At 40.9% G+C, this 26,614-nt stretch overlaps 1 long non-coding RNA gene across 2 annotated transcripts in view; it reads right to left on the bottom strand.

Moving 5' to 3' along the window:
- The window catches only part of LOC133630347 (uncharacterized), a 50,452-nt gene that overhangs the window by 8,815 nt on the left and 15,023 nt on the right, over nucleotides 1-26,614 (bottom strand). The gene's annotated exons all lie outside the window — the stretch shown is intronic.

Raw genomic sequence — 26,614 nt, 5'->3', positions numbered from 1 at the left:
TTTGGAATTTAGCAACAATGTGCAGTTAATGAATGTGAAAATGATTGCTGCCACTTTGTTATGCCCCAAACTATATACAGTATATCTACATGAAATGACAACATGAAGAAGTAGTTCAGGGCATTATTAATAACTCATTTGTAAATATTGGGCCAAACCTACAAGATCCTTTATCTCAGGACTGGAATTATACCAGAGACAGTTTGGTGTTAATTATTGTGACAGAAGAGGACTCATTTATATTCTCAACAAATGCAAACTGTAATCATTCACCGACTAATGAAATAGATGAGGAAATTATAACAATCATTAAAAATATCTCAAAACCAATTCATCATTTGTAAGGGAAATTCCCAGACACAAAAAAATAAATAATAGCAGAATTATTGAGAAATGTTTGAGCAACTCTTTGGATCGATTCCTCAATTAATTTGACTTTGACAAACAGTAAAGTACGTAGCAAAGCACAAGAATGTGTCAGAGAGGAATAATAAAAGGTGATTTAGTGACACAAAAGCATAAAATCTTGGAGCAGAATGAGCAAGAAACGTAAACAAGCAAGTTGACAAAGCAGAACAAGCATGAAGGTCTAAAAGGAGGACAACAACAATGTCTGATATTATTTTTAACTGAAGGCATTCATTTATTCATGTCACACGTTTCCCTTCTGTCCTCTCCTGGTGCTCTTATTTTGCCTCTACTTCCTGTTTGGTGTCTGTGTTTTGCAGCACCTTTACGTTCCTGTCCTGTACTTCAGTGGTTCTACATTGATAATGACGTTTAGTTAGTTCCGCCTGGCCGTGGCTGAGTTTACACCTGGGAACTTGTGAGTTTGTGATCAATAAACTCTGATTTATTGATTGCTTTGTCCCGCATGCATTAGTGGTTTGTTTGCCAGTCCAACTTTAATTGCTGCATTTCCTCAAACGAAAAATGACTTTTTAACTGCGTGTCAACGTGCATTTCTGCACCCTGGGGTCATCAACACTACGCTCCATGGTGACAATTATTATTCCATTAAAACCACAATATTTGATATCATTTATTCTGAATGCAGTCATTTATTATTATTTAACGTCTCTGAATGATTTATCCTAAACTGAAACTCTGCTTTGTCCTACGCGACTTCAAACAAGTTTCGTTGTGCAAACGTACACCTCAGCGTTGCCAACACACCTGTGTTGGTGGGGGCGTGTCTTTGGGGGCGTAGTCAATATGACGTCGTCATATAATTTGCTATGATGCATATATTTTCTTTAAAAAGGCATACAATTATATCTATATATTTAAAATAAGTCTGTTATTATTCAGTAGTCTTAACATATATTTTTTCTTACATATTGGTCTGATCTATTTTTCAACAGTTGATGTTTATTGTAAAATCCACTTAGTTTTTTCTTTCTCCAATCCTTTAAGTCACTCATTATTTAATAAAAACGACTGGCACCAAATCTCTGGTGTTATTGTAGAGCAGGGGTCACCAACCTTTTTGAAACCAAGAGCTACTTCTTGGGTAGTGATTAATGCGAAAGGCTACCAGTTTGATACACACTTAAATAAATTGCCAGAAATAGCCAATTTGCTCAATTTACCTTTAACTCTATGTTATTATTAATAATTAATGATATTTACACTTAATTGAACGGTTTAAAAGAGGAGAAAACACGAAAACAATTACAATTAAATTTTGAAACAGTTTATCTTCAATTTCGACTCTTTAAAATTCAAAATTCAACCGAAAAAAAGAAGAGAAAAACTTAAAAAAAGAATTTATGGAACATCATTAGTAATTTTTCCTAATTAAGATTAATTTTAGAATTTTGATGACATGTTTTAAATAGGTTAAAATCCAATCTACACTTTGTTAGAATATATAAAAAATTGGACCAAGCTATATTTATAACAAAGACAAATCGTTATTTCTTCTAGATTTTCCAGAACAAACATTTTAAAATAAATTCAAAATACTTGGAAATAAGATTTACATTTGATTCTACAGATTTTCTAGATTTGCCAGAATAATTTTTTTGAATTTTAATCATAATTCGTTTGAAGAAATATTTCACAAATATTCTTCGTCGAAAAAACAGAAGCTAAAATGAAGAATTAAATTAAAATGTATTTATTATTCTTTACAATAAAATGTTTTTATTTACTTGAACACTGATTTAAATTGTCAGGAAAGAAGAGGAAGGAATTTAAAAGGTAAAAAGGTATATGTGTTTAAAAATCCTAAAATCATTTTTAAGGTTGTATTTTTTCTCTAAAATTGTCTTTCTGAAAGTTATAAGAAGCAAAGTAAAACAATTTATGAATTTATTTAAACAAGTGAAGACCAAGTCTTTAAAATATTTTCTTGGATTTTCAAATTCTATTTAAGTTTTGTCTCTCTTAGAATTAAAAATGTCGGGCAAAGCGAGACCAGCTTGCTGGTAAATAAATACAATTTAAAAAATAGATGCAGCTCACTGGTAAGTGCTGCTATTTGAGCTATTTTTAGAACAGGCCAGCGGGCTACTCATCTGGTCCTTACGGGCTACCTGGTGCCCGCGGGCACCGCGTTGGTGACCCCTGTAAATGTAGACTGAACTCGTGTTGAGAGACTCGACTTCTGTCCCTTTGAGCCTGACCTCACACAAAACATCCTCTCCTTAAAAGCCGCCATTGTTCTCTTTCATTTTGTAGATCTAACCCTAACCCTGACCCTATGTGGGATGTATTCAAGTGCGTCCACAGATTCTGCTCTTGTGCATATTGCTCACGTCATCACAACATCTGGTTTCGGCGGCCAAGTTTTCACTGCATCACTAGAATGATCTACTATGAATGTCCATTCTTACGGTAACTGTGGGTGGTGTAAATGTGTATGTTTGCGTGTCGTGACGTTCATAAGATACAGCATAGGATTGGCAATAAAAAGTAAAAACAGAGTCTGTTTTCATGTGTGAACAAGAAGGAGCTCGCTCAACTGCAATTAGTGCAAAACTCCACAGAGAGAATTCTGACCCGTACAAATAGGAGGACGTATTCTAAAAGAACTTCATTGGCTGCCAGTGTCCTGTAGGATCAAGTACAACATTCTGGTTCTAGTCTTCAGAGCGCCAAATGTTCAGGATCCTCCTACCTCAGTGATCTGGTCCAGCCTTACACTCAGAAGTCTTTGGATCAAAATCTACTCAAACACTCGTTTTCGGACTAGAGGTAAACCGACCTTTCCAGGATGTTGCTCCCACACTTCAATTTATTTGTCCAGGCTTTTAATTAGCTACTTTTGGGCTGCTACAATTTTTATGTTGTCTTTTATTTTTTTTCTATATTGTTTATTAATACTGTGTTTTTGTATTATTTTATTACATTTTTTATTAGCCTTTTAAATGATGTGTAATTTCTAATTTCTAACTTTTTGGCTTCTTATTGAGCTGCTGCATTTTTTGGTTGGGTTGTTTATTTCTTTTGAGTAACTTCTACATTTCTAAAAGGGGAGGAATGTAATAGAGTGATCTATGTTTGTCTGTTGCCATCTCCTGGTTAATGTTGGCTATAGCGTACTGGGGTTACTTTTTGGTTGGCCAACGATTTACGTGGTGTTGCGCACCTGACGTCAAGTGTGTTGAGTCTGTTCTGAAGTCTACAGTAAAGAGACGTACTTCATCACCTCGCCTGGTTATTGCCTCCAACCCAATATATTACATAAAGGTAAGACCATAATAACGTTTTTTTAATTAAATGTGCTTTTTTGTGTGCTACAGTTTGTATGTGTAAAGTTAAAGTTAAGTTAAAGTACCAATGGTTGTCACACACACACTAGGTGTGGTGAAATTTGTCCTCTGCATTTGACCCATCCCCTTGTTCACCCCCTGGGAGGTGAGGAGAGCAGTGGGCAGCAGCTCTGCCACGCCCGAGAATCATTTTTGGTGATTTAACCCCCAATTCCAACCCTTGATGCTGAGTGCCAAGCAGGGAAGAATGCAGTATGAGCTTTTAAACATAACCCGTTAACTGCTGCCAATCAAATGGTGAATAAGATACTCTTTAGGGTTCATATGTTTGTAAATCTGACTGTGATGAAGTCAGTGCCTCACCAGCCATGAACCTCACCGCACATCACTGTTACATTCATTTGTTTCTATGTTTAAAGAAAACCCACATTTTTAAGGTGTGGCGGCTAATATTTTGCCGCGGCGTGCCACCACCATCAGTTACATCACGGGGAGAACCTTATTGTAACTTTTGTATGCATGTTCAGACTAAAATGGTTACAATGACCATTTATTCATAGTGCACAACTGCACACATCCGAATACTCCCACATGACACTTAAGCTACACCGGTTGAATACTCCGTAACGCTTCCAGAAAGATTGATGGATATACTTCCAGCGCATTACCATTCATGCAATGACTTTGTACATGGTGCATTTTTGTTCTCCCCTTAAGGTTTGTTCCCGCCTGGAACCACACGGTTAACACAATGATTGGGAGAGGTTGAAATATAAAAAATGACCTTTGCTCGGGGGTGCAGGTGCCATTAGCGAAAGGTCACTCAAGACAACACATTTAGCATTAGCGAGTCACTGGCAGGGTTATGGATCACACTGGAAACCAGACTTCAGTGGTCACACTTCTACAGAACATGTACTGTGACCAAGGTTTGGTTTTTGCTTTAAAGATTTGTTGTGATACAGTATCAAGTCCCAATCTATTAATACAATTCAATACAAGCACTAATCTTGCATCCAATCCGTCTAATGCAAGCCATCTCTGTCTGGTTTCACCATATAAATTGCCCTAAAGACTATATTCCTCCAAAGGTCACTCTAGGTTACCTACTAATCGGTGTGAAGTTGAGGCTAACAGTGGGGGTTAGCTAGAATAATGCATAATAACTAGCTTTTGGACGTGTGCCCGTTGTGCTTGCCCTGCATGGATGAAGCTTTTACAGAAGCCGAGGGAGGCAAGTAATATATGTAATTATGGAATACAAACATCACGATTGAATGTGACTCAAATTCAGATGAACAGCTGGACCCAAAGTGTGAGGAATATAACCCTTTTCACAGGGCGCTTGCTAGGAATGGCCATTGTTTACTTTTTAACCCGTACAAATTGGTACTATTGAAACGGTGTCGGAACTGACACCTAGAAAATGGGAAACAAGGCCTTTTTATTTGTTAGTGCTGTGACGTGTACGTTGAACAGAGTAGTCAATTGTCGTAATTATTGCAGAAATACAAAACATGTGCGGAAAAATCAAGGGTTTGTGAATGAACATGATTGGTGCTTAATGAGGACGTGTTGCCTTGTTGGAGTGTTAGGGTTCTATTTTTTGTTTTTTTTGTTTAGTGTGGTCATCAGTTCATGTAAACAATTCATGTGCATAGCAGATGACTAAATACAAGTAGGGGTTTGCATTTTCTCAACAAAAAGGTATAGGCTGAAGCTAAATGCGTATTATGTCGACCCTTTCCACTTTCACTTTGTACGTGTTGAATAGAGATAAGAAAACAACAAATCGATCTTAGAATGAAGAAACACAAGAAAGGACTCTAGAGCAGGGGTAACCAACGTGGTGCCCGCGGGCACCAGGTAGCCCGTAAGGACCAGATGAGTAGCCCGCTGGCCTGTTCTAAAAATAGCTCAAATAGCAGCACTTACCAGTGAGCTGCCTCTATTTTTTAAATTGTATTTATTTACTAGCAAGCTGGTCTCGCTTTGCTCTACATTTTTAATTCTAAGAGAGACAAAACTCAAATAGAATTTGAAAATCCAAGAAAATATTTTAAAGACTTGGTCTTCACTTGTTTAAATAAATTCATTATTTTTTTTACTTTGCTTCTTATAACTTTCAGAAAGACAATTTGAGAGAAAAAATACAACCTTAAAAATTATTTTAGGATTTTTAAACACATATACCTTTTTACCTTTTAAATTCCTTCCTCTTCTTTACTGACAATTTAAATCAATGTTCAAGTATTTTTTTTATTTTTTTATTGTAAAGAATAATAAATACATTTTAATTTAATTCTTCAATTTAGCTTCTGTTTTTTCGACGAAGAATATTTGTGAAATATTTCTTCAAACTTATTATGATTAAAATTCAAAAAAAATATTCTGGCAAATCTAGAAAATCTGTAGAATCAAATTTAAATCTTATTTCAAAGTATTTTGAATTTCTTTAAAAATTTTTGTTCTGGAAAATCTAGAAGAAATAATGATTTGTTAGAAATATAGCTTGGTCCAATTTGTTATATATTCTAACAAAGTGCAGATTGGATTTCAACCTATTTAAAACATGTCATCAAAATTCTAAAATTAATCTTAATCAGGAAAAATTACTAATGATGTTCCATAAATTATTTTTTTAATTTTTCAAAAAGATTCGAATCAGCTAGTTTTTCTCTTCTTTTTTTCGGTAGAATTTTGAATTTTAAAGAGTCGAAATTGAAGATAAACTATGTTTCAAAATGTAATTGTCATTTTTTTTCGTGTTTTCTCCTCTTTTAAACCGTTCAATTAAGTGTAAATATCATTAATTATTAATAATAACATAGAGTTAAAGGTAAATTGAGCAAATTGGCTATTTCTGGCAATTTATTTAAGTGTGCATCAAACTGGTAGCCCTTCACATTAATCACTACCCAAGAAGTAGCTCTTGCTTTCAAAAAGGTTGGTGACCCCTGCTCTAGAGTCTCTGTCAAAATCATAGTACTTGATTGTTAAGCATGTAAATACATGCATTTACCAATATATAAGTTAAAGTAGCAATGATTGTCACACACACACACACTAGGTGTGGCGAAATTATTCTCTGCATTTGACCCATCAACCGTGATCACCCCCTCGGAGGTGAGGGGAGCAGTGAGCAGCAGCGGTGGCCGCGCCCGGGAATCATTTTTGGTGATTCAACCCCCAATTCCAACCCTTGATGCTGAGTGCCAAGCAGGGAGGTAATGGCTCCCATTTCTTTAGTCTTTGGTATGACTCGGCTGGGGTTTGAACTCACGACCTACTTATCTCAGGGCGGATACATACTGTATATCTACACATACCATTGTTCAAATGCACCATTGGGTTGGTAATGGAGTTTATTCAAAAGGTGTGCCAGTCTCTCTGCGTCGGCTTGTTTCAGTACTCACCAGACATTCCTCGCACGATATCACTTTTAGGGACTTGATGCAGGTGTCTGATTCTACATTATCACCAAAATGAAGCACAGATCAATCAATCAATCAATCAATCAATCAATCAATGTTTATTTATATAGCCCTAAATCACAAGTGTCTCAAAGGGCTGCACAAGCCACAACGACATCCTCGGTACAGAGCCCACATACGGGCAAGGAAAAACTCACCCCAGTGGGACGTCAATGTGAATGACTATGAGAAACCTTGGAGAGGACCGCATATGTGGGTAACCCCCCCCGCCCTCTAGGGAAGACCGAAAGCAATGGATGTCGAGTGGGTCTGACATAATATTGTGAAAGTCCAGTCCACAGTGGATCCAACACATCAGCGAGAGTCCAGTCCATAGTGGGGCCAGCAGGAAACCATCCCGAGCGGAGACGGGTCAGCAGCTCAGAGATGTCCCCAACCGATGCACAGGCTAGTGGTCCACCCGGGGTCCCGGCTCTGGACAGCAAGCACTTCATCCATGGCCACCGGACCTATGCAACTCCCCCTCCAAGGAAGAGGGGAGCAGAGGAGAGAAGAAAAGAAACGGCAGATCAACTGGTCTAAAAAGGGAGTCTATTTAAAGGCTAGAGTATACAAATGAGTTTTAAGATGGGACTTAAATGCTTCTTATATAGCTACTTTTTTTCTTTTCTTTTAGTTTACGTTGGCGCCATAGAAGAGTTTGGGTACCCATCCCCGGCGAGATACAAGATGTGGTCAGAATTCAAAACGTGGAGAATAATAATGGCTCAATATAGGGATTTTCCGATGAGGGTTTTATGCTGCCGATCCCGATCCACAAGAATGGCCGATACCGATCATGTGTATTAACAGTACATTTATAGCACGGGGAGGAAGAATGTCAAAAAGGGCAATTGTACTGGTTATAAAGAGACTGTGGGAAGTGCAACAAGGAGCTATTTGGGCTTCAAAACTATGGCTAAAGATGACGCTAGGGCTAACGCTGCTTTAAAACGTGCCTCGCCAAAGGTGGCATGATTAAAGTATGACAATCTTTGCTTCATACTTAGCTAAACAATGAAATAAGCAGTCAGATCGACTGGTAACATAGCTAACTCGCTCCCCTGCTGTGCTCATAAAGATACGTAGACGCCCACGTAGCGCAAGTTAATGCAAGTGAAACGACTGAACGTTGTCACAAATTCCTACAATTTGTGTTTTATCTTTAACAATGTGTGTTTTACCTGTATGTGTAGTTTTAGCCATTGATGTGCCTATTAATCGACATTTTTTAAACAATTTGTAATATAATATTAGCCCACTCCAAAGTATTAAAAATGTCAGTGTCCCACATCAAACCCACAACATTCCCTCATCTTTCAGTCACCTCATAAAAAGTCTGACATGTCCTCTGTTGTGTGCGACGTGTGGGTCTGTGTGTTAACACGCCTGACATTGCCATACCTGTTTATAATAGCGCAAAAGGACAAGCTTTATGATGAATTAATAATTGAAAGAGTAATTGGACCGGCCGCTTACTGGGTCAAGGTTTTGCCTCTTAACGGGAGCCATTATTCTCCTTTGTGTGGCCGGCAAAGGGCAAACATCAGATCAAATATTCACCATGAAGAGCGAACACACAATTAGCTGTGACCTAGTGGGGCGGACTTCACAAAAACTCCCAATGCAAAGTCAACCACATCTCCTGGCGGTCACCTTGCGCGGGTTGGTCAACACGGCCGCTAATATGACCACCAGCAACACCCGAGCCGCCCATCAGGCTGTGTCAACACGTATGATTGAATATAAATGAGTCGGGGACAGGAAGTTTTAGCTGCGATCCAAGTGGCTGATGGGAGATGACCGCATGTCACTTCTCCATCTGCCAGCTTCCCTTCACTCTCCCGGACATGAAGACAAATGTGCTGCCCGCCCACTCCTTAAACGCTGCCAACTTTGCATGTCAACTTTTGACATTGCAGATTTGCCTTCCATTAAGGCGCAATCACATTAAAGATCTTCTATTATTTGCTGCTAAGCTGAGCACACACAAACCACAAGGAGGTCAAGCGCTGGTCCAAGTCTGGCGTGTGGAGATTTTGTAATGTGCCTTTGGACGCTGACGGAATGTTGGACTCACTTAATGCGCCTGACAAGGCTCTTATTTTGCTATTATTTCTGGAATAACATGTAGGCTCAAGAAAGTGTGTGTTTTACAAATAGTTTCTGTTAGAATAATTATATATAAGTTATCACACAACTCTTATGTCCTGTGGGGAGTGCTCAGAGAGTATGGGGTATCGGACTGTCTGATTGTGGCGGTCCACTCCCTGTATGATCAGTGCCAGAGCTTGGTCCGCATTGCCGGCAGTAAGTCGGACACGTTTCCAGTGAGGGTTGGACTGCCCTTTGTCACCCATTCTGTTCTGAACTTTTATGGACAGAATTTCTAGGCGCAGTCAGGGCGTTGAGGGGATCTGGTTTGGTGGCTGCAGGATTAGGTCTCTGCTTTTTGCAGATGATGTGGTCCTGATGGCTTCATCTGGCCAGGATCTTCAGCTCTCACTGGATCGGTTCGCAGCCGAGTGTGAAGCGACTGGGATGAGAATCAGCACCTCCAAGTCCGAGTCAACGGTTCTCGCCCGGAAAAGGGTGGAGTGCCATCTCCAGGTTGGGGGGGAGACCCTGCCCCAAGTGGAGGAGTTCAAGTACCTGGGAGTCTTGTTCACGAGTGAGGGAAGAGTGGATGGTGAGATCGACAGGTGGATCGGTGTCTTCAGTAATGCGGACGCTGTATCGATCCATTGTGGTGAAGAAGGAGCTGAGCCGGAAGGCAAAGCTCTCAATTTACCGGTCGATCTACGTTCCCATCCTCACCTATGGTCATGAGCTTTGGGTTATGACCGAAAGGACAAGATCACGGGTACAATTGGCCGAAATGAGTTTCTTCCGCCGGGTGGCGGGTCTCTCCCTTAGAGATAGGATGAGAAGCTCTGTCATCCGGGGGGAGCTCAAAGTAAAGCTGCTGCTCCTCCACATGGAGAGGAGCCAGATGAGGTGGTTTGGGCATCTGGTCAGGAGGCCACCCGAACGCCTCCCTAGGGAGGTGTTTAGGGCACGTCCGACCGGTAGGAGGCCACAGGGAAGACCAAGGACACGGTGGGAAGACCATGTCTCCCGACTGGCCTGGGAACGCCTCGGGATCCCCCGGGAAGAGCTGGACCAAGTGGCTGGGGATAGGAAAGTCTGGGCTTCCCTGCTTAGGCTGCTGCCCCCGTGACCTGACTTCAGATAAGCGAAAGAAGATGGATGGATGGATGGACAACTCTTATGCTTAAAAGCCGTTGCTCTATTCATTTATTTTTTGTTTTTATTCACTCATTGAGTATAATATTGTTTTTAATATTGTTTTTAATATTGTTTTTAACATGGCTGTGCAGCACTTTGGAAACATTCTTGTTGTGTAAATGTGCTATATAAATAAAGTGGATTGATTGGATTGAATCTAGTTATTATCTATTGTGCTCAAGCTGTACTTTTTCTTTTCGTGCAAGACAGACATTCGACGAAAGAGACTCTTTTCCATCTGAGATCCCCCCGCTAAAAAGCAGAGAGGACACAGATTTCGATTCTACACTCCGACGACAAGGGATTGAACCTGATCTGCCGAGGGACATCAAGGGCGTCGCCCACCCGAGCACCAGCTCCTGGTCCACGCTGGTCCTCCGGGCTTCCTCTTCTGTGGAGCAGCCAGAGTCTGGGTGCGGTCGCTCTGATCCTGCGACCTACCCAGCTCCTTCCAAACCAAGAGACACTTTTCGGACTTTTCCGGACATTCCCCAAAGAACCTTGCACAGTAAGGAACAAACTGAACTCCAATTTAAACCGAATTAGAGATTACATTTATTTACAATTATATATTTTAAAATTTTTACATTTTAACAATTTTATGTGAATGATTATTGACGCTGTGCAACGCTTACGCTATTGAGCCTGCAATAAATACCATTACAAAATACCAAGATTTTATCCCTTATCGTACCAAAAGATAGAAATCCTGTGTGTACTACAACTAGGGTTGGGTATCGTTTGAATTCGAACAATTCCGATTCCGATTCTTTGTTTCGATTCCGATTCCTGACGATTCTCGATTCCGATTCTTCTTGTACCATGCCGGGATCAATGTGTTTGACAGGTAGTCCCTGGAAGGTGGTATGTATTTTGGGTTGAGAGTTTTCACCATATCCCTGCAAACATAAACAAACATGTAATGTTGCTGTTACTGTTTAGCCCAGTATCAATTAGCTTAGCTCTAATGTTATTGCTTAACTAACCTGAATGTTGGAGATTCCACCTCTGAAAAGGGATGCAGTCTTTTGACTATGTGTGCAGTGACCTTTCTGTGGCACTCTTCCGTCTGTGGCACCGACATCTTCCCCATTGCCGCTACGGTGAACGGAGTACGCTGAGCACATCGCGGAGCCTGGCTAGCAGGTTGTAAATTGTCTATGAAAAAATATGCGGGCTAATTTGTTAGCTGCCTCGACGTTGGCGCAAAACACATTATTTATTGCATATATATTGTTTTACTTACCGGATTCGGACTGCAGTGCAGTCACCGAGGTGCCAGGCTGGGTGTCGAAGGAAGAGGCAGAAGAGGACGGTCGGCGCAGCGCGTCGAAGACGGGACACACATTTATTTGTACTCGGAGGTGCTTCATCATGTTCGACGTGCACCCTCCTAAGCACGAAACAGTCCTGTCGCACGTGTTACATTTCGCCAATATTTCATTTTTTTTAGTAAAATAAAGCCACACTTCGACCGCCGACGCCCGCTATCCATGCTTGACTGACTCGCTCGGCTACATAGGCTCGGCTATGCTAACACTTCCGGCGGTGGGCGCTTCTTCGTTGGTGTTCAGCGGCTTCTTCTTCCGGTCGGCAGACTTATTCTTTTTTTCCGGTCGGCGGACTGGGTATCGAAACTAGGAATCGAAATTTAAACTTTTGAACGATTCCGGGAGAATCGGAAAGATAGTCCCGGTTTCAATCGATACTCGATACCCAACCCTAACTACAACTAGCTCTGAAAGGTCGCTCTAAGTCATTCCACTTACACATATGTCCTGAAGGGCTTTTCATTCCATTCCCAGCCCTCAAATCTAACCTAGTCAGTAACAAGAGCCAAGATTCATTAGAGGCAAGCTATAAAAAAACAGCGGGGTTTGGGGGTTTGACTCGGCCTTACGAGATAGGCTTCTCAGCCGAGTCGACCACAACAGGAAGCGGGACTGATGCTGAACCAAAGGGTAATTAGAACTAGGCGAATTGCCTCACCATCCAACTGAGTAGAGCCTCGTCGGTGGAGCAGCCTGGTAAGACTGACTGCACCAAGAGGACCGGACCCTGTGAATGGAGAACTGGACCTGATTCGCAAGTTCTGGGAAGAACTTGTTGGTTACCACCGGAATCCAACAAAGGGCACACAACTTGTTATCTTCCTCGGCATGTGAGGAGTGGCCTCGCCGCAGATGTTTTCTGTCTTTCAGCCTTGCTAACAGCCAAAGGACGAACCAGCACCTCAACGAAGATAAGGCATACCAACAGCGGGCAGACAAAGCAGAGACAGGGCACAATCATAACGCTCCCAGCAGATTTCCGTTCTGAATAATCACGTATTGTGCGTGCTGAGCTGCTCGCATAATGTGTGACCCCTCCCTTTAGAAGCAGCCTCAGCGATGTAACTAGGGAACGTCCCAAACTGAATAAATAGAGGAGCACGTGGGCTGTGCCTCAGAGCGTAGGGTGAGACTGTAACTGAGTGTGTAGCTCCATGCGTTCTCCTCATGAGCAAAATTTAACTTGGTCTCTGCCTGATTCCTTGCTTCTTGTTGTGTTTAATAGATAGTTTGGTGCTTAAACCTGACAGTTTAAAAAACATTTTTTTCATATAATTACAATAACTACTCGATCAATTTAACAGTCAATGGGTCAAAATAAATAATTGACATTTATTCCAGTCTTGTTGAGACAGAATCAAAATGGCCTCCGCTGTTTGCAACCCTCTATTTTACCTCAATCATTATTATTGACTATAAATTCCACATAATTGATGTCGTTTTCGATCGATTATTTTGCCGTATTAGAACCACTAGAGATGGGCTCCTTTCACATTCAAATTGATACGATATAAATTCTCCGTAACTGGGAATCGATACCGGTACTCAACATTACCAATTTGTAGTACTTCATCGTGTGTTAATATATGTTCATTTCTTTCATAATAGGATTCTTGTTGTAGCTTAACTTCTCTCACTTCTGAGTCTCATTTGGAAGTATTGTATGCAACACCTGGCAAACATGAGGGTATTACCAGACTTGGAGGTCGGTCTTTCAGTTTCATTTTATAGAAAAATGACACGAAACAACTTTCTGCCTTTGGGAAACTGTAAAATAAATGAAGAAAATACATTGTGGGAGTCAGTACTAGTTTCATTTTTAGATCAAGCAGGGTTTCAACAAATATGGAATCACTCAATTCTGAGGAGATAAAAATGGTAAATGTTCATTTCCAAAGCTAACACCTGCACCAGATGAAATAAACACAAGACATGGAAAATATTGGATCTTCTAACTGTGTCTATTTATTTGGATTATCTTAAAAAGTTTCTGAGCACATTCCACAATACCACTATAACCATTTTGGTCACAATATATGTTATACGAAATTCTCATGCTGTTAAAGGCCTATTGAAATGATTTTTTTTTTATTTAAACGGGAATAGCAGATCCATTCTATGTGTCATACTTGATCATTTCGCGATATTGCCATATTTCTGCTGAAAGGATTTAGTAGAGAAAATCGACGATAAAGTTCGCAACTTTTGCTCGCTGATAAAAAAAAGCCTTGCCTGTAGCGGAAGTAGCGTGACGTCACAGGAGCTAGTATTCCTCACAATTCCCCGTTGTTTACAATGGAGCGAGAGAGATTCGGACCCAGAAAGTGATGATTACCCCATTAATTTGAGCGAGGATGAAAGATTCGTAGATGAGGAACGTTACAGTGAAGGATTTGAGAGGCAGTGATGGACGTATCTTTTTTCGCTCTGACCGTAACTTAGGTACAAGCTGGCTCATTGGATTCCACACTCTCTCCTTTTTCTATTGTGGATCACAGATTTGTATTTTAAACCACCTGGGATACTATATCCTCTTGAAAATGAGAGTCGAGAACGCCAAATGGACATTCAGTGCCTTTTATCTCCACGACAATACATCGGCGGAATGCTCTAGCTACGAGCTAACGTGATAGCATTGTGCTTTAACTGCATATAGAAACAAAAGAAATAAACCCCTGACTGGAAGTATAGATAGAAAATCAACAATACTATTAAACCGTGGACATGTAAATACACGGTTAATGCTTTCCAGGCTGGCGAAGGTTAACAATGCTGTGCTAACGACGCCATTGAAGCTAACTTAGCAACCGGACTGCACAGAGCTATGCTAAAAACATTAGCTCTCCACCTACGCCAGCCAGCCCTCATTTGCTCATCAACACCCGTGCTCACCTGCGTTCCAGCGATCGGCAGAAGGACGAAGGACTTCACCCGATGCGTTTGGCGGCCCGGAGACGTAGGAAGTCAAGGTGAGGTCGGCGGCTAGCGCGGCTAGCGCGGCTAGCGCAGCTAGCGCTCCAACAAAGTCCTCCTGGTTGTGTTGCTGTAGTCCGCTGCTAATACACTGATCCCACCTACAACTGTCTTCTTTGCAGCCTTCATTGTTCATTAAACAAATTTGCAAAAGATGTCCAGAATACTGTGGAATTATGAAATAAAAACAGAGCTTTTTGTATAGGATTCTACGGGGTACCATAACTTCCGTTACTCTGACTTCGTCACGCGCATACGTCATCATACTGCGATGTTTCAGCCGGATATTTCCCAGGAAGTTTTAAATGTCACTTTATAAGTTAACCCGGCCGTATTGGCATGTGTTGCAATGTTAAGATTTCATCATTGATATATAAACTATCAGACTGCGTGGTCGCTAGTAGTGGCTTTCAGTAGGCCTTTAAATCCTTACTGTATTCATTACAATATGTCTTCCACACCTGGAAGATAGAGAAGACACGAGGAGACATTTTACCTGTGCAAGGTAGACAACAAAGTACATTGTAAACCCTGTGGCTTCATTTTTGTGGTAGAAATAAAACCAAATTGAAGCGTCTTCTGCAGGCTAATCATCAGGACATTTACACAAAAGCAAGGAGGCCTTAACTAATATTTCCAAATGACTCACACTGTACTGAATTACTGTTTCTACTAAAGACAGTAGAACATGAGCAAGACTGCTTACTCTACCACTACTTTTGTAGAACGCCATGGGCGAGCTTGCCCGCCAATTTATGAAGCAATATACTTGTACAGTGCACTTTAATCAATGTCCTCGGCAAACACTGATGACATCTATTAAACAGACAAGAAGCAAGGAATCATGCAGAGTTCAATTTGGCTCAAGTTTTGGACTGTCCTCTTAGCTACAGATCCAACCTGCGCTCGAAGTTACAGCCCTCGTGCTCCTCTATTTATTTGGGAGGTCCCTGGTTACATCACTGAGGCTGCTGCTGAAGGAAGGGGGGTCATTTCAGCAGCCCCAGTTAGACACAGTATATGATTATTAAGAAATGCAAAAGTGCTGACACTCGTGATATCGCCCTGTCTCTGCTTTGTCTGCGTCACGGTACTCGATGTTCGCCCTTGGCAGTCAGCAGGCCGAGTCTGGACACAAACACTGATACGAGACGACTCGCAATCTTTGGATTGCCAGTCGTCCCTTTGCACAGATAGAAAAGTACAACTTCAGCATAATTGATAATAACTATAGCAATGGCCCTTAAAGGCCTACTGAAAGCCACTACTAGCGACCACGCAGTCTGATAGTTTATATATCAATGATGAAATCTTAACATTGCAACACATGCCAATACGGCCGGGTTAACTTATAAAGTGACATTTTAAATTTCCCGGGGAACTTCTGGTTGAAAACGTCTATGTGTGATGACGTATGCGCGTGACGGAAGTATTCGGACACATTGTATCCCAATACAAACAGCTCTGTTTTCATCGCAAAATTCCACAGTATTCTGGACATCTGTGTTGGTGAATCTTTTGCAATTTGTTTAATGAACAATGGAGACTGCAAAGAAGAAAGCTGTAGGTGGGATCGGTGTATTAGCGGCTGGCTGCAGCAACACAACCAGGAGGACTTTGACTTGGATACCAGATGCGCTAGCTGACGCTAGCCGCCGACCGCATCGATGATCGGGTGAAGTCCTTCGTCGCGCCGTCGATCGCTGGAACGCAGGTGAGCACGGGTGTTGATGAGCAGATGAGGGCTGGCATAGGTGGATAGCTAATGTTTTTAGCATACACTACCGTTCAAAAGTTTGGGGTCACCCAAACAATTTTGTGTTTGAGCCTTCATTTCTAAGAACAAGAATAGACTGTGGAGTTTCAGATGAAAGTTCTCTTTTTCTGGCCATTTTGAGCGTTTAATTGAGCCCACAAATGTGATGCTCCAGAAACTCAATCTGCTCAAAGGAAGGTCAGTTTTGTAGCTTCTGTAACAAGCTAAAGTGTTCTCAGATGTGTGAACATGATTGCGCAATGGTTTTCTAATCATCAATTAGCCTTCTGAGCCAATGAGCAAACACATTGTACCATTAGAGCACTGGAGTGATAGTTGCTGGAAATGGGCCTCTATACACCTATGTAGATATTGCACCAAAAAGCAGACATTTGCAGCTAGAATAGTCATTTAGCACATTAGCAATGTATAGAGTGTATTTCTGTAAAGTTAAGACTACTTTAAAGTTATCTTCATTGAAAATAAGGACATTTCAATGTGACCCCAAACTTTTGAATGGTAGTGTAGCTCTAACGAGTTCCCGTAGCTAAGTTAGCTTCAATGGCGTCGTTAGCAACAGCATTGCTAGGCTTCGACAGGCTGGACAGCATTAACCGTGTAGTTACAGGTCCAGTGTTTGGTTCGGTGTCTCCTGATAGTAGTATTGTTGATCTTTTGTCTATCCTTCCAGTCAGGGGTTTATTTCTTTTGTTTCTATCTGCATTTAAGCACGATGCTATCACGTTAGCTCCGTAGCTAAAGAGCTTCACCGATGTATTGTCGTGGAGATAAAAGTCACTGTGAATGTCCATTTCGCGTTCTCGACTCTCATTTTCAAGAGGATATAGTATCCCAGGTGGTTTAAAATACAAATCCGTGATCCACAATAGAAAAAGGAGAGAGTGTGGAATCCAATGAGCCAGCTTGTACTTAAGTTACGGTCCGAGCGAAAAAAGATACGTCCTGCACTGCACTCTAGTCCTTCACTCTCACGTTCCTCATCCACGAATCTTTCATCCTGGCTCAAATTAATGGGGTAATCGTCGCTTTCTCGGTCCAAATCGCTCTCGCTGCTGGTGTAAACAATGTGCAGATGTGAGGAGCCTTTCAACCTGTGACGTCACGCTACTTTCAACCTGTGACGTCACGCTACTTCCGCTACGGGCAAGGCTTTTTTTATCAGAGACCAAAAGTTGCGAACTTTATCGTCAATGTTCTCTACTAAATCCTTTCAGCAAAAATATGGCAATATCGCGAAATGATCAAGTATGACACATAGAATGGATCTGCTATCCCCGTTTAAATAAAACAATTTCATTTCAGTAGGCCTTTAAGCATAAGAGTTGTGTGATAATATTTACATAATCATTCTAACAACTCAGTTATTTTCACAACTTGACAACACACAAATATGTAAGATGGATATATACGTTGTAGATTTATAAGACTGCCTCTGTAGTTGAACGGGACAGTGGCCGAGACGCCAACTGTGCACATTCATGTAGTTGTACACCGTCTGGAATACAACTGGTGGGTTTCTTCATGTGAGCGTGTGAAAACATGCTCAATTTCAGCTAAAATGAAACCACACAACAAGGTTAGTGTGAGTTGTACTCATTGGAATATTCCTGGGGTTGTTGTGAATGTAGTTTTTGACATGCTCTGCAAATGTCATGTCTGTGTGATCATGTTTTGTTTTAGTCATGTCCTGTTTGGTTTTGGTCACTTAGTTCCTGCCTTTTCACTCCCTTGTTTTGTTTCCATGGTTACCCATTAGTTTCACCTGTCTCACGTTTGCACTCGCGCACCTGTTGTCAATCATGTCCGTATTATTTAAGCTGATAGTTGCCAGGAAGTCAGCCTGGCGACATTAACTCTGTTACCCCTGTTTACCTCTGTTACCTGATGCTACTCATGTTTTCCATAGTTCATGCGGATCTTCTCACGTCATAGTAAGTGGTAGTTGTATATTTCATGTTCATAGTTTTTGCCTTTGTGCTGGTCTTTGGTTTTCTTAGCCAAGTTTTTGTACTTCCACCTTGTGCTCGCCTTTTGTTTCTTTTGTTAGTGTAAAAATAAAAGATGTATTTACCTTCAAGCCAAGTCCAGTCTAGTTGTTTTGCATCCTGGGAAAGCAATCCGCGCAGTAATTTGCGCTGCCATAAAGCCTTAAAAGTGTTTTCAAGACAACTTCAAAGATGTGTCGTCTGGTATACGTCTTATTTTAGTGGGGGAATTTAGTCGACTAAAACTAAATCAATTTAGATGACTAAAATACATTTTCGTCACAGACTATGACTAAAACTCTGTTAAAAGCTGCTGTCAAAATGAACACTGCTCCACACTGTGTATGGAGACTAGGGTTGTACGGTACTAGTATAGTACCGCGATACTAATGAATCATTATCGGTACTATACCGCCTCTAAAAAGTACTGGTCCCCGCCCCCTTTTGTCAATGGACATGACGGCATGTCGTCGTCACGTGGTGACATTGCTGGTTTTGCGAGCAGAGGAGCATGTTTGGCAGCGCACACACACAGAGTACTTACAAGCAGACACAGTGTGTAGACAGAAAAGGGAGAATGGATGTATTTTGGCTTGAAAAGTAAAGATAAAGGTGAAGTTATAACACTGAAACACCCTCAGAAAGAGCTGCTTTAAGACATGGCTAGCTAGCTAGCGGCTATCATCCATCCGCAGTGTTTTAGCTACTTCTAAATCACTAACCCTGGTCTCCATTGCGACAAATAAAGTATGTTTCTTACAACTAACATTATCACTGCAGGACGAGGAATAGCTAAACATGCTTCACTACACAGCGTAGGAGGATACAATAGCTCACCACCGTCACAATGTAAACAAATGCCATGGGTGGATCTACACCTGACATCCACTGTAATGATACCAAGTGCAAGAGTGTATCTAGTCGGTACTACTATGATTACATCGATATTTTTTAACATCACAAAATCCTTTTTCCTTTTATAAAAATGTATATTATGTTTATAAAGTCAGTAAATACGTCCCTGGACACATGAGGACTTTGAATATGACCAATGTATGATCCTGTAACTACTTGGTATCACATCCATACCTAAATGTGTGGTATCATCCAAAACTAATGTCAAGTATCAAAGAAGAGAAGAATAAGTGATTATTACATTTTAACAGAAGTGTAGATAGAACATGTTAAAACAGAAAATAAGCAGATATTAACAGTAAATGAACAAGTAGATGAATAATCAATTTTTACAGTTTGTCCCTCATAATGTGTACAAAATAATAGGTGTATAAATGACACAATATGTTACTGCGTACGTCAGCAGACTAATTATGAGTCTTTGTTTGTTTACTTACTACTAAAAGACAAGTTGTCTAGTATGTTCACTATTTTATTTAAGGACTAAATTACAAGAATAAACTTATGTTTCATGTACACTAAGATTTTTTTGTTCAAATGAAGACAGCAATGAAATTTTTTGTGGTGCCCATTATTTAGAAAAGTATCGAAAATAATCAAAATACTGGTACCAAAATATTGATATTGGGAAAACCTTAATGGAGACACACAAATAGTGTGAGCCAGAGGGAATTAGGTATGTGTGATTGGTATTAATAGGCATCGACCAGCAATGGTAACCAGTACTTTAAAGGCCTACTGAAAGCCACTACTAGCGACCACGCAGTCTGATAGTTTATATATCAATGATGAAATCTTAACATTGCAACACATGCCAATACAGCCGGGTTAACTTATAAAGTGACATTTTAAATTTCCCGGGAAATATCCGGCTGAAACGTCGCGGTATGATGACGTATGCGCGTGACGAAGTCAGTTTAACGGAAGTTATGGTACCCCGTAGAATCCTATACAAAAAGCTCTGTTTTCATTTCATAATTCCACAGTATTCTGGACATCTTTTGCAATTTGTTTAATGAACAATGAAGGCTGCAAAGAAGACAGTTGTAGGTGGGATCGGTGTATTAGCAGCGGACTACAGCAACACAACCAGGAGGACTTTGTTGGAGAGCAGACGCGCTAGCCGGCGACCTCACCTTGACTTCCTACGTCTCCGGGCCGCCAAACGCAGGTGAGCAAGGGTGTTGATGAGCAGATGAGGGCTGGCTGGCGTAGGTGGAGAGCTAATGTTTTTAGCATAGCTCTGTGCGGTCCGGTTGCTAAGTTGCTAAGTTAGCTTCAATGGCGCCGTTAGCACAGCATTGTTAACCTTCGCCAGCCTGGAAAGCATTAACCGTGTAGTTACATGTCCACGGTTTAATAGTATTGTTGATTTTCTATCTATCCTTCCAGTCAGGGGTTTATTTTTTTTGTTTCTATATGCAGTTAAAGCACAATGCTATCACGTTAGCTCGTAGCTAGAGCATTTCGCCGATGTATTGTCGTGGAGATAAAAGGCACTGAATGTCCATTTGGCGTTCTCGACTCTCATTTTCAAGAGGATATAGTATCCCAGGTGGTTTAAAATACAAATCCGTGATCCACAATAGAAAAAGGAGAGAGTGTGGAATCCAATGAGCCAGCTTGTACCTAAGTTACGGTAAGAGCGAAAAAAAATATGTATTTCACTGCATTCTAGTCCTTCACTCTAACGTTCCTTATCCACGAATCTTTCATCCTCGCTCAAATTAATGGGGTAATGGTCCGAATCGCTCTAGCTGCGTTGACAACAATAGGAAAATATGAGGGAGTGAACAACTGACAACGTCACGCTACTTCCGGTAGGGGCAGGGTTTTTTTTTTATCAACCAAACCAAAAGTTGCGAACTTTATCGACGTTGTTCTCTACTAAATCCTTTCAGCAAAAATATGGCAATATCGCAAAATGATCAAGTATGACACATAGAATGGATCTGCTATTCCCGTTTAAATAAAAAAAATTCATTTCAGTAGGCCTTTAAAAACATTTTTCGGGGGGCACCTGAAATGGATTAATAATCAATAATTAATTAATTTCAATGGGGAACATTGATTTGATGTAAAGTCCTAAGAGAAGGCACCACTGTGTTGTAGAACTAAGACTTGTTGGAAGAAGTGATGTGAGTTTAAACACCCTCCCCCACTGGCATTAACAAAAAAACATGGAATAAAAGCTATTAATAGATTTCTTTCAACAAAAATGGAACAGTGGAGACGTCTGCTTTGAGATATCCTTTCTGGCCGCCCATAGAAGTGTTGGTGCTCAGTCCATCAAGCTGCAAATATTCTGGTAACAACATGACAAGTGTTTTTTATTATTATTATAATATTCTGGTAACTGCTGAGATGAGGGCAGGCGGGTACAGTACAGCCATCCTGTCAAAAACAGATCCTCTGAATGGAAGTGGAGTTGCACTGCAATAAGCTCAGCAAACTACTCTGTTAAATCTTCTTCTTCTTCTTCTTCTTCTTCTGCGTCGGGGAGTTAAAGACTGCTTGCGCATTAAAACTAGCGAGGAGATCAAGTGGAATTTATACTGTACGGGTGTGGCGTGGGTACCCTGAGAAGGGGTGCCAGCTAATTAGCTATTCCAGTCCACGTCGGAGACGGTGCCGGGGGGGGAGCAGGCGGGCCGTAAGGAGCCGTCTGGATCCCTGCTGTGATGAAAGGCGTCGAGCTGTCACGCAGATTTGATTGGATGCCGTTTAATTGCCGCAGTCTGGTTGGACGGCACATCGGTTAATTGTCACCCAACCTGGTCTTTAAAGCCTGGAGTGAACAGGTGTAGCATGCGGCTGATTTGTGTGCTAGTTTTCACATCTCCTGTTTACCTGCACTTTACGGTCTGTAGCTGCTGCCACCAAAAGGAGGCTTCCTCTGGCTACGTTTACAAAAGTTACACATTTGTTTTGTTACCGGGCAAAAGAGCCCCTCTTCAGTCCATTTTTGTTCGACTGAACGGATGTCAGACATCCCCAAAAAACACAAATGCGTTTTACAGAGAATAATTGGGGCAAAATACTTTTATTTGAAACTCTCGACTGAAATCAATCATCAATCGATCAATGTTTACTTATATAGACCTACAAAAATTCAATCAATCAATCAATCAATGTTTATTTATATAGCCCTAAATCACAAGTGTCTCGAAGGGCTGCACAAGCCACAACGACATCCTCGGTACAGAGCCCACATACGGGCAAGGAAAAACTCACCCCAGTGGGACGTCGGTGAATGACTATGAGAAACCTTGGAGAAGACCGCATATGTGGGTAACCCCCCCCCCCCCCCCCCCCTCTAGGGGAGACCGAAAGCAATGGATGTCGAGTGGGTCTGACATAATATTGTGAAAGTCCAGTCCACAGTGGATCCAACACATCAGCGAGAGTCCAGTCCATAGTGGGGCCAGCAGGAAACCATCCCGAGCGGAGACGGGTCAGCAGCGCAGAGATGTCCCCAACCGATGCACAGGCTAGTGGTCCACCCGGGGTCCCGACTCTGGACAGCCAGCACTTCATCCATGGCCACCGGACCTATGCAACTCCCCCTCGCAAGGGACAGGGGAGCAGAGGAGAGAAGAAAAGAAACGGCAGATCAACTGGTCTAAAAAAGGGGGGTCTATTTAAAGGCTAGATTATACCAATGAGTTTTAAGATGGGACTTAAATGCTTCTACTGAGGTAGCATCTCTAACTGTTACCGGGAGGGCAATCCATAGCACTGGAGCCCGAATAGAAAACGCTCTATAGCCCGCAGACTTTTTTTTGGCTCTGGGAATCACTAATAAGCCGGAGTTCTTTGAACGCAGATTTCTTGCCGGGACATATGGTACAATACAATCGGCGAGATAGGCTGGAGCTAAACCGTGTAGTATTTTATACGTAAGTAGTAAAACCTTAAAGTCGCATCTGAAGTGCACAGGAAGCCAGTGCAGGTGAGCCAGTATAGGTATACAGTATATATATGTATATATGTATATAAAGGTATATACAGTATAGGCGTAATATATGATCAAACTTTCTTGTTTTTGTCAAAAGTCTCGCAGCCGCATTTTGTACCATTTCATTTTGTACCAATTGTGATGTATCATGTTGTATGCTTGCATGTTCGAAATAAACTCAAACTCAACTCAACTCAAATCACGAGTGTCTCAAAGGGCCGCACAAGCCACAACGACATCCTGGGCTCAGATCCCACATCAGGGCAAGGAAAAACTCAAGCCAATGGGATGACAATGAGAAACCTTGGAGGGGACCGCAGATGTGGGACTCAGTCACCAACGAGTGTTTTATTCGTTCTAAAACCGAGTTTGACCAACATTCAAACCCCACAAATAATCAAGCTAAAACATTCTGGTATATAAACTGTCCAAGAGATTGGACAGTTTCATGAGATACTCGGATCAAACTTGACTATCTAGACCAGCGGTGCCTAAACTCCATGCCACCAGGGGCCGAAGTGAAAGTGTGCCAATGAGTTGCAGGCTAAAAACTGGGGTTTTAAGCGTATAGTAGCACCATGAGTGAGGAGTTTAGCCTCGTACCGCCAAGGTAGTGAAGTCCGTTAGGTTGAATATATGGCAAGTAGTTACCATGGGGCCGTGCCATCAGCGATTGAAAGAGGTTTGTATGAATATGTATTCTACTCTGGGGGAGTTTAGGTCCATTTTAAAAGATCGAGAAACCAGTTCTCTTGGGAAATGTACTTGCTTTTAAATTGAATTATTACTTAATTGTTTTAAATTATTTTTGACCTGTTGTGGTATGACTGCTGTTGTTCTGTTGTATTGTCTTGTTGTTATTATTGTTGTAAATTTGTTTGTGCCGCCCTCTTTGTCAGTTCTTTGTCAGTGTGAACTTTGTCAGTTCTTTGTCAGTTCTATGTCAGGCTGTTGTTCTGTTGTATTGTCTTATTGTAATTATTGTTGTAACTTTGTTTGTGCCCTCCTCTTTGTCAGTTCTTTGTCCATTTGTTGTCAGTTCTTTGTCAGTGAACTTTGTCAGTTCTTTGTCAGGCTGTTGTTCTGTTGTATTGTCTTGTTGGAATTTTGTTTGTGCCGTCCTCTTTGTCAGGGAACTTTGTCAGTGAACTTTGTCAGTTCTTTGTCAATTCTTTGTCAGTGTGAACTTTGTCAGTTCTTTGTCAATTCTTTGTCAGGCTGTTGTTCTGTTGTATTGTCTTGTTGGAACTTTGTTTGTGTCGTCCTCTTTGTCAGTTCTTTGTCAATTCTTTGTCAGTTCTTTTTCAGGGAACTTTGTCAGTGAACTTTGTCAGTTCTTTGTCAGTGTGAACTTTGTCAGTGAACTTTGTCAGTTCTTTGTCAGGCTGTTGTTCTGGTGTATTGTCTTGTTGGAACTTTGTTTGTGTCGTCCTCTTTGTCAGTTCTTTTTCAGGGAACTTTGTCAGTGAACTTTGTCAGTTCTTTGTCAATTCTTTGTCAGTTCTTTGTCAGGCTGTTGTTCTGTTGTATTGTTTGGTTGGAACTTTGTTTGTGCTGCCCTCTTTGTCAGTTCGCTCTTGAAAAAGCGATTTTAATCTCAATGAGCCTTCACCTGGTTAAATAAAGGAAATTGAATTGAATTGGGAAGCGACCCTTTGGCAGGCCAAACGAAACAACTTGGGGCCACACGTTGGGCACCCCAGATTTAGACTGTAGAAAGTGAAGTTTGATGGTGTTCTGGGTTTATTAGTGGTGTAAGTGGTCCCTGGGAATACATCCTCCACTACAACACATAGAAAATGAAATATTAAAAGAGCAATCCGGGAACAATGGGCTAATCCAGTGCAAACCCAGGACCTGGGCCTTATTGACTCCCTGCCATTATAATCCATATCATAAGCATCTGCTTGGATGCTGTGAAGAGCACATTAGCTGTGGGCATCTTATGAGCTTCTCAGCTGACAGCAGCCTGGAGGGAGTCATTTAGAAGAGTAGCTGTAAAGCCACGCAGCATGAATCCTAATTCTGCTATTGTGTCTGCTGAGAGCTCCACGCTTCCTTCCCTTCACCCGAGCAAGTGCCAGGATCCTCCTGACTGAGACAAGTTGACTTTCAATATTTCTCCTTGGAAATATTTGAGTTAGAAGGATGTTTTCATGATGCTGAGCTGCCTGATTCCCGTTTTGTTGTTTTCTCCTCGTGTGGTTCCAGTCCAAACACACACATCTGGACTCAGTCCAGTCTACCGGGCAATAGTATGACCATAAACAAACGTAATGAGACTTTAATGCAACCTGTCAACTGAGAGGTTGTAAACTACAGCTACAAAACCACTCTCAATTAGTTCTAAATTGAAATCTCTATCCAAATAAAGTTGATTTTGTTTTTGTTTTTTAGTAGAGTAGTACGTCAACCTATGAGCTTAATTGGTTCTGTGAAGGAGTTCTTAACTCAAAACAGTTGTATGTCAAATCAATGTCACCCATTAAAGTCAATTGAAATGAGTTTATTGGATGCTTGGTCGCTCAAACAGCACAATTTTAATGTACAATTTGCTTTTTTAAAAGAAAAACAAACTTTTTGCTCAGAAATATTGTATGAATAACATAATTGAAAATAGCACTAAAACTACAGCAGTGTTATGAAGTAATTTAGTAATAATGTACAGCATTTACATTAAAGGGTGGATTTATACAGTATCCCCTTTCCATCTGATTGTCTGTCAAACACACCATCCGCAGCTTCTACATATTCTCATAGATACATGTCCGCTTCAGCAGTAATGAGCTCAGTTATGTTTTAGATTATTTCTTGTTTTAATTCAATGAATATCATGCACTTCATATTTCAGCAAAGATTTTCAAAATGTGTACTTAATTTTTACTACACTTTCCGTCACCAAGTTTTGAGCAATACAATGATTTGCAGTTCAGTAAAAACATTTAACAAAACGTTCCTGAATGACATCCTGACTACCAAATTGCATTTGTGCCCAATTATTGGGGTATTTTCTCAAGTACATTTTTAAGTATGCAAGCAAATAAAAACCAGCGATTAACTGTGATTAATCACAGTTTAAAAATGTTCACCACTTGATAGCCCTATCATATATATACATATATATATATACATATATTTTTTTTAAAAATATATTTTTCATATAAACAGTATACAGTATGTATAGCCGAGGTTACT

This window comes from Entelurus aequoreus, linkage group LG15 (genome assembly GCF_033978785.1).
Source record: "Entelurus aequoreus isolate RoL-2023_Sb linkage group LG15, RoL_Eaeq_v1.1, whole genome shotgun sequence".
Classification (NCBI taxonomy): domain Eukaryota; kingdom Metazoa; phylum Chordata; class Actinopteri; order Syngnathiformes; family Syngnathidae; genus Entelurus; species Entelurus aequoreus.
This window is presented reverse-complemented; position numbering and strand designations above follow the sequence as displayed.